Below are 7814 nucleotides of genomic sequence, written 5' to 3'. Positions count from 1 at the left end.
GAGAGCATGCTGGGTTGCTGGGGGATTCTGGTTTAACTTAACCCAGGAAGGGGCCTGGGACAGACATTGCATAAACCGGTTTGAGCTCAATCACTTAAGTCTGATACTACATTCAACCAGGTTTATCTCAAACTGGTTTTGGCCATTTTGAAACTGGTTTATGTGCACTGAACATCTGTTCTGTTACAGGTTTAAAGTAGTTTCTGATCACTTAAACTGGTTTATATGCAATGTCTGTCCCTAACCCAGGAATTCAAGTCCATGTGAATCAGAAATTTCCTGACTAATCTCAAAATGAACCCGGGAGTAACTCCCTCATCCCAAGTTCATTGAGGTCATTGGAAAGACACTCTGGTTTTATAATACAACCTGTGTCTCTTGTCTGCCTTGACCTTGTGGTGCCCCACCTTGCATCACAAGGGTGGACTTGTTGGAAACAACCTTATTCAACCAGAGGTTGGGAAGGGCCCAGGTGGAGTGTCTGGAAACAAAATGACAGTTAAACTAGTGAGTAACGCTGACCCTAGCGCTTCAAGGGCAAAAGCAAATGCCCTCAACATACTGAGTGCCTCTGACAGGAACTGATATTTGGAGTTCCTTATGATAGTTATTGTAGTGTAAGATAAAGAAACAAAACACAGAACTACATGTGGCAATCTGGGGAGAGAAAAAAAGGAATGAAGGGAGGAGGGGAGGGCAGTGATAGCATGTACTACATTGCACTAATGCAGCTCATCACTGGTCTCTGGTGGGAAAGGGTGCATCATGCAGGATATGCACTTGCTGGGGTGCAAACTGCCCTGCAGAAGGTAGAGCCATGACCCCAAGTTTCTCCCTTTATGGTCCTTTAGTTGACTGGCCACAGTGAGTGGAGAGCAGGTTGTACTGTTTGTGTAGACCAGTGACATTCAATCTTTTTAAACTGAAGGCACACATTGGAAAATGCCAGATCTTAGATTTCACTTTTTTGACTACAGAAAAATAACAGAAAAGCTCTTCTGCTGCGAAGATCGCAGAAGGTTCACAACAGGGCAGAATGTCTTCAATACTATAGACTCCTTTCGGAAAGCTCTGGTTTATCTTGTCAATCATGTTTGCACACCTACAGTGCTAACATTGTGTGGCACCTTGTGGCACCCTTGAGAGGGTCTCAAGGCACCACAGCCTGCTGTCATAACCCAACTGAGTACCACTCAGAGAAAATCTTGAACCCAATCCTTGAATTATAGTTTTACCCACCAGACTGCTGGCAAGAGATTGTGCCAGTTTTTACTGTCCCCATTTACCAATGCTAGGTTTGGCTTGCAGGGGGTAATAACTCTCTCGCATGCCAGTGACTCCAAGGCTATTGTCACACCTCACCTCCCTTCCTCCACAGTGCAGCTATGAACCAGCACAGTGCAGGCCTGTGGTTAAATGCTGTAACCCAGCCCTGTATGTAATATCCTACACTGTAGGTATGTGGTGCAGTAACTTGAGCAATCCAAATAATGTGCAGCTAGTCATACAGCCTTATGAATTAGGAGCACACTTTCATGCAGTTGTTCATCTTCTCCTGCATATTAAAAATATATTAAATCTATTACCGAAGTGCAGTGCTTTCAGCCTGCTCAGTGCAGAGGGAAAATTGCTTTGGATTCAGAAAGTTGTTATACTCCCAAGAATACTTCAAGGAAGTGCTTTGTGTGTAGAATTTCACTGCAAGTTCCACAAAGGTATCTTATAAAACATGTACCAGAAACATTAATTGCACAGCTCAGGAATCTTCTTGGAGAGAAATCTCATATTTGCAAGCATCTAATTTAGCTCTTAAAACAAAATTACGTTTTTATTTCTGTGAGTGACCTTGCTAATTATGTGTCATTATACTGGGCGCTTAGGATTCTGAAAAACACTGTGCTGCTAGATGTTTTAAAATTACAGCTGTGTTCAACTAAATCTTGTTTGAAAAACAGAGTAAATATTTCTGAGTAATCTTTGTCAGTTAGATATGAGGCGTTAATGTTTGCTGGCTTGCTCCTGGTCTGATCTGCAAAGAAGGTTAGGAAATATCTTAGGTCTCATCTTTCCTGTTATGATAAATAACTGATCTGTGGTCAGAGCCGTAAAGTTCATAACCTACCCAGAAAAATTTAGGAACAAACCACTTTTTACCACTGCTGCTGCAACATTATGTAAAGTGGAAAACCTATTTTCCTGGGGAGGGGTGCTGCTTAAAGATGATTTCACAAAAAGAGGAAGCCCTTACTGTTTATCCTGCTTGATCCAAATGTGCAACATTTCCTGTGGCCAGATCTGCAGTAAAATCAAAGGAGGTCGCCATTTTCTGTGGTCTATTGCTTCCTATAACATACACATGCGAGAGAGGAAGAAAATTACCATTTGTTATAAAACCACCCCGGTCCTTCTTATCTGATTAATCAATTAAAAACAATGATGCATCGGTAATAACACAATGTCCAACTGATTATCTGCATTTCACATCTGTCTAGCTTGAACCACTATCTATTTTAAGATGATAGAATGCAATTTTACATAACCTGCTAAATGAATTGTATCTGTAAGACTTCTGCAAACACAGGATAGATGGCTGATACAAATCTAAGCTTCCAGGAGAGCAGTCAAAAGTTTGATTGTACAAGCTAGGTTTTAGAGAATCAGCACATTGTTTCAGAGCAATGTAAAATTAAGACCCTGTTAATAATCAACAATAAGAGCCCATACTCCAGTCTAGGCACAGGCAAAATCCTAGTGAATATACATGCATAATAGCTATGTTCTTTTAGTGTTTGTTTTCAAGTTCTCCTGGAAAATGCTTGCAGACCCTGGTGATAGGTAGCCTTGGAAAATATATAGACAGATTTCAGGATCATGTCTGAACTGTAAAAAAAGACAAATTAAAAACTTTTCACTGTGTGATAGGGACCAGATCAGATTTGTTAAGGATTTATAAAAAAATTCAGAAAGCAGCTTGTATGCCTGACACGAACTGCATTGTTCGAGGCCAAGTGTTTGACAGAGTGCGCTCGCAAACCCCAAGCCATTCTAACTCTGGTGTGTCTGCATTATGATTCAATCAATAATTACATGATCACATACTATCTTTTCCTTTGGACCCTCATTCAGTGGACAGAATCCTGATGAGTGCTCTCCTGATCATTAAATGTATTGCCTCCCTTACATCTTATTTAATATGTATTATTCTAACCCTGCTCTGAACACAGAATTATTAATTTCCTCATGGGATTTTCTCTGATGCTCATCACTACAATACCTGAAAGCTACACAGTTTTTTACAACAGCCCTGTGAAATGGAAGGGTATAAGTATCCCCATTTGGCTGACTTTACAGCCTTAATCATGTTCTTTTCATGCAGGGTTTTTTATGTATACCATTTCTTCATTTCTTATAAAAGCTAGATGACCTCCCCCTCATGTAGCTTCATCTTGACCCCAACATGGTCTCATATGATTGGAAAGTATAGATCTAGTATACTTGCATATACCTCCTCTTCCAGAGTACGAACTCTGAAGAATGGAGTCTCCCAACGGACAGTGCTAGCACCAATACTTTTCAGTGTATATAACTCAGACTTCCCAGATACAACATCCAAGCAATACATGTATGTTAACGATGCCATGGTATCCCAAGGAATAGACATGACAGAACTGGAAAAGGCACTGAAGGTGCAAACTGAAGTGAAAATTTTCACCCTATCTGGCCCCTGAAAGTGCTCTTCAGCTGTGACCAAACACAAGTGCATTGCTACAGAGTACTTTAAAAGGGCCCAATCCCATGAAAATCTGAACCCTCATTCCCTCATTACATAAGGGTTCAGATGAAGGCGCTCCAAAGGCACCTAGTATCCCTGGACCTTTGATTAGACACCCTGCAATTTACAACTAAGTACACTTTGCTTACAAAGGGTTAAAGAAAAGGAAACTAATTAATACACAACTGATAAACTCTCAGAAACTTATTCACACCCCCAATTGATAATATTGTACACAATGATGGCCTCGGATGATATGTGTACATGGGCAGCCTGGACCAGATGCCTGGGAAGGTGGAGCTGCTTCCGCGTCCTTCCCACGGGAAGCATGGGTGGATCCTTGCTGTGAGGGTCTCACGAGGCGTTCCCCAGGGGTTGCTGTGCTACAGACAGGTGCTCCCTCACCAAAATTCCTGTAAAATAGCTTACCCTGCCCAGACCCTTGTCTCCTGACACACAGGGATCAGGGTCTGGGCTGAAACTCTGGCAGTCTTCCCTGCCAACACCTGCACACCCCTGGTTGCCTGGCAGTCCCTGGCAGTCAAAGTTTGCCCCCTTCCCTCAGGTCTTAACTCTTTTTCACAGGAGCCCTTCCCTATGTGAGGAGGGCTAATGGCCCCTAGCTCTGCCTCCCAGCGAGTCATGAGCTGGATCAAGCTCTCTCAAGTCCCCCATCCCCCCTGGGGAGTGGAAAAGGAGCAAGAGACACGCTGCAGCTGGGCTTCCTAACCCTCCAGCCCATAGCACAGCCTGTGCTTTCCTCAGGCTCGGGCAGCTCTGAGGACGGGATGCTCTCCTTCCAGTTCTCCCTCAGCCTCTGGGCTTCTCTCACGGCATTCCTTTATTCCCAGGATGGCTGCTTCCAAAGCGGGATTCATCTGCCCTTATCACATGATCTCTGAAGAGTCATTTTCCTGTTTCCAAAATGGGTGCCTGCATCATACGGTCTCTGAGGAGCCATGCTGTCCCATACTGCTGCCTGGCTGAGTGCACCCTGGGACCTTGTTCTCTTAGGTCACGTGATTTCATTGTTCATCACATCCTGCCGTGTTGGAATTTACTGCCCTGGTAAATGGGGTAGCTTTGTGGCAGGTAAACCTATTTATTGCATCCATGGTGTGGAGATCAGAACCTCTGCAGTGACTCCAGGAGTGTCGTAGGTCTGACATTTTACAGGTTTCCAGGTTCGGACTGGCCTAAAGGCATCAACTTCCTCAGAGGAAGGCTCGTTGCTCCAAGGCACTTCACTCACTGTAGTCGGGCTGTTTTCATTGACTTTGTCTTCTGGCAGGGAAACTTGTTCTTGTTTGGCAAGAGACCCAGGGGCTCTTTCCTCTAAGGAGGTTGGCTCTGTAGGGGGTGAGCTCATCTCAGTTTCAGGTACACCAGTGGGCTCTCTATTGCTTGCACTTCCCAAGCAGGGAATTTGCCAGACTTTTATACTCTGTTGGAGCTCTGTGCAGTATTCAGCTTCAGACTCGGACTCCGACTCAACTCTCATCAAGGGAAGTGCCTCCTTCTCAAGCCATATGACTTGGGTTCTCACCTGCAGCCCGAATGACGTCTTATGGGACTTCCCTTAACAGCATTTTATGTAAGCCCTACAAGCTCCTCTACTGGCAGCAGCAAATTCCGGTGGACTGTCTTCTTTTTCCCCTGGCCATCTTGGGGCTCAATTTGATACACTGAGAAGTCACCCAACTGCCTGATGATGGTGTAAGGCTTGGCTCTCCGTCAATCAGCAATTTTGTGTTTTTCTGTAATTCCTAGGTTCCATAACAATATGCAGCCTCTGGGCTGGAGATCTTGTTCTCGTACCCTAGTGTCGTACCACAGCTCGTGGCATTGGATATTCCTTTGGGCAGCATCTACGGCTAACCAGTAGCTCCTTTGGAGTCAGTCTGTTAGCTGCTGGGTGTACTTTCTTCCCATTGACCTGTGCTTCGGGGTCAAAAAAGTCTACAGTAGACAGGTCACCCATGGGCAGTATGCATGTATACAGTATGCTTCATGTACACATGAAGCCCACAAGCTCCTAGAAGAGACTGGGGATGCTGAACCAAACCTATGGGCAGCAATGGAGTGGGCCAACTACTGGGAAAGGTCAGACCTATTCCTACAGCATTTTATACCAACACTAAACAAGTACCCCATTGGGCATGACTTTGTCAGAGAAGCATGTGTCAAGCTGAACAGATTATGCTCTGGATAACAATGCTTCAAAACAGTGCTTCACAAGGTGAACATCTTGGACAGGTCCTGTGTGAATGTAGTGTCCAACAAACAGCACAACACTTAATCAAAAACTTTAGTCTTTACAAATGCCCAGATGACGTAGATGGAATGTGCATATTGAGCAATAATACCAGACAGTGTTTCATAGATTTGGAAGTTGGTATTTGATGCCTTACAAAAAAGAGTAACTGATAAGTTGGCATCCTCTCTGTGGCAGTCTTTCTAAAGAGAATATAGTATCTAACTTAACTTCATTTGTACTTTTTCAGATTAGGAGAGGTAAAATGTGTGTGATATTTGTGATCACTCCCATCAGTGCCCTAACCATTTCATCCAGATAGGAAAATATGAAATGCAGTTTTGCATGCTTCCAGACTGTATCAGGAGATCACACCACTATGCTGCTCCACTCACTGGTAAAACAAACTGCTATTTGTTTGCTGCTCAAGGTGGAGTATGGAGTGAAACAGTGGTTATCATAAATAATCCACAGTATTGTGGGGTACTACAGCTAGTGCCCCATTCTTAAAGCAGAGAACTATCTGTGTCCTCTTAACTATTACTGGCACTTGCTGTACAGATTAATTTATTATAAAAATCAGCTGCTAATCATTTTCCTTGAAAAAAAAACTGTCTCACTTATTTGGCTGTGAAAAGGCTTCAGGAAAAGAGGATTCTGATCTAAGAGTTAGGGCAAGGAGGCTGGGAGCCAGGACTGTCTGTGCCCTGCCTTGCTGAGTGACCTTGAGCAGCAAACACCTCAGAGAAAACCAGATGGTCTTACCTGTCACCCAAGCTTGTTTTGCAGCCTAATGAGTACAGACCCATTCCCGTGGCCCACCACAGGACAGGGAGGTCCGGGTGATGGAGATTCCCTGCCCTCTATTAATGCTGACCTTGTGAAGGAACACCTTGAGAAGCTGGATACCTTCAAGTCAGCTGGCCCTGACAATCTACACCCCAGGGTACTCAAGGAGCTGGCGAGCATCATCGCCCAGCCTCTAGCACGGATCTTTGAAAACTCCTGGTGCTCTTGTGAAGTGCCCGAAGACTGGAAGAAGGCCAATGTGGTGCCTATCTTCAAGAAAGGGAGGAAAGTGGATCCGGCTAACTATAGGCCCATCAGCCTGACTTCTGTCTCGGGGAAGATCTTAGAAAAGTTTATTAAAGAGGCCATCCTTAATGGACTGGCCGATGCCAACATCCTGAGGGATAGCCAGCACAGGTTTGTTGTGGGTAGGTCTTGCTTGACCAATCACCTGGACAAGGGAGAAGAGATTGATGTCATATATCTTGACTTCAAAAAAGCCTTCGATTTGGTATCCCATGATCACCTCTTGGCGAAACTGGCCAATTGTGGCCTTGGGTCCACCATGATCCGCTGGCTGGGAAATTGGCTCCATGGTTGGACCCAGAGGGTAGTAATTGACAGAAGTCAATTGTCATGGTGCCCTGTGACCAGTGGGGTCCCCCAAAGCTCTGTCCTTGGACCCATATTGTTCAACATCTGCATTAATGATGTGGACATTGGAGTCAGAAGCAGACTGGCCAAGTTCGCTGATGACACCAAACTCTGGGGCAAAGCATCCACACTAGAAGACAGGAGGGCAGTCGAGGCTGATCTGGACAGGCTTAGCAAATGGGTGGACGAGAACCTTATGGTGTTTAACATTGAAAAATGCAATGTTCTCCACCTTGGGAGGCAAAACCTGCAGCACCCTTATAGGCTTGGCAGTGCTATGCTGGCTAGCACTACGGAAGAAAGAGACTTGGGGGTCATCATTGACCACAAGATGAACATGAGCCT

At 44.6% G+C, this 7814-nt stretch overlaps 1 long non-coding RNA gene across 3 annotated transcripts in view; it reads right to left on the bottom strand.

Annotated features, from left to right (window-relative positions):
* Nucleotides 1-2703, bottom strand: part of LOC109289526 — a 23283-nt gene extending 20580 nt beyond the window's left edge. For all 3 annotated transcript variants that reach the window (XR_002095393.1, XR_002095394.1, XR_002095395.1), the window contains exons 1-2: nt 2541-2703; nt 2249-2343 (exon numbers count right to left, since the gene is read on the bottom strand). This is a non-coding gene — a long non-coding RNA (uncharacterized LOC109289526). The remainder of the gene's footprint in view (nt 1-2248; nt 2344-2540) is intronic.
* Nucleotides 2704-7814: the final 5111 nt, after the last annotated feature.

This window comes from Gavialis gangeticus, unplaced genomic scaffold, assembly GCF_001723915.1.
Source record: "Gavialis gangeticus isolate Ggan-Ray unplaced genomic scaffold, GavGan_comp1, whole genome shotgun sequence".
Classification (NCBI taxonomy): domain Eukaryota; kingdom Metazoa; phylum Chordata; order Crocodylia; family Gavialidae; genus Gavialis; species Gavialis gangeticus.
This window is presented reverse-complemented; position numbering and strand designations above follow the sequence as displayed.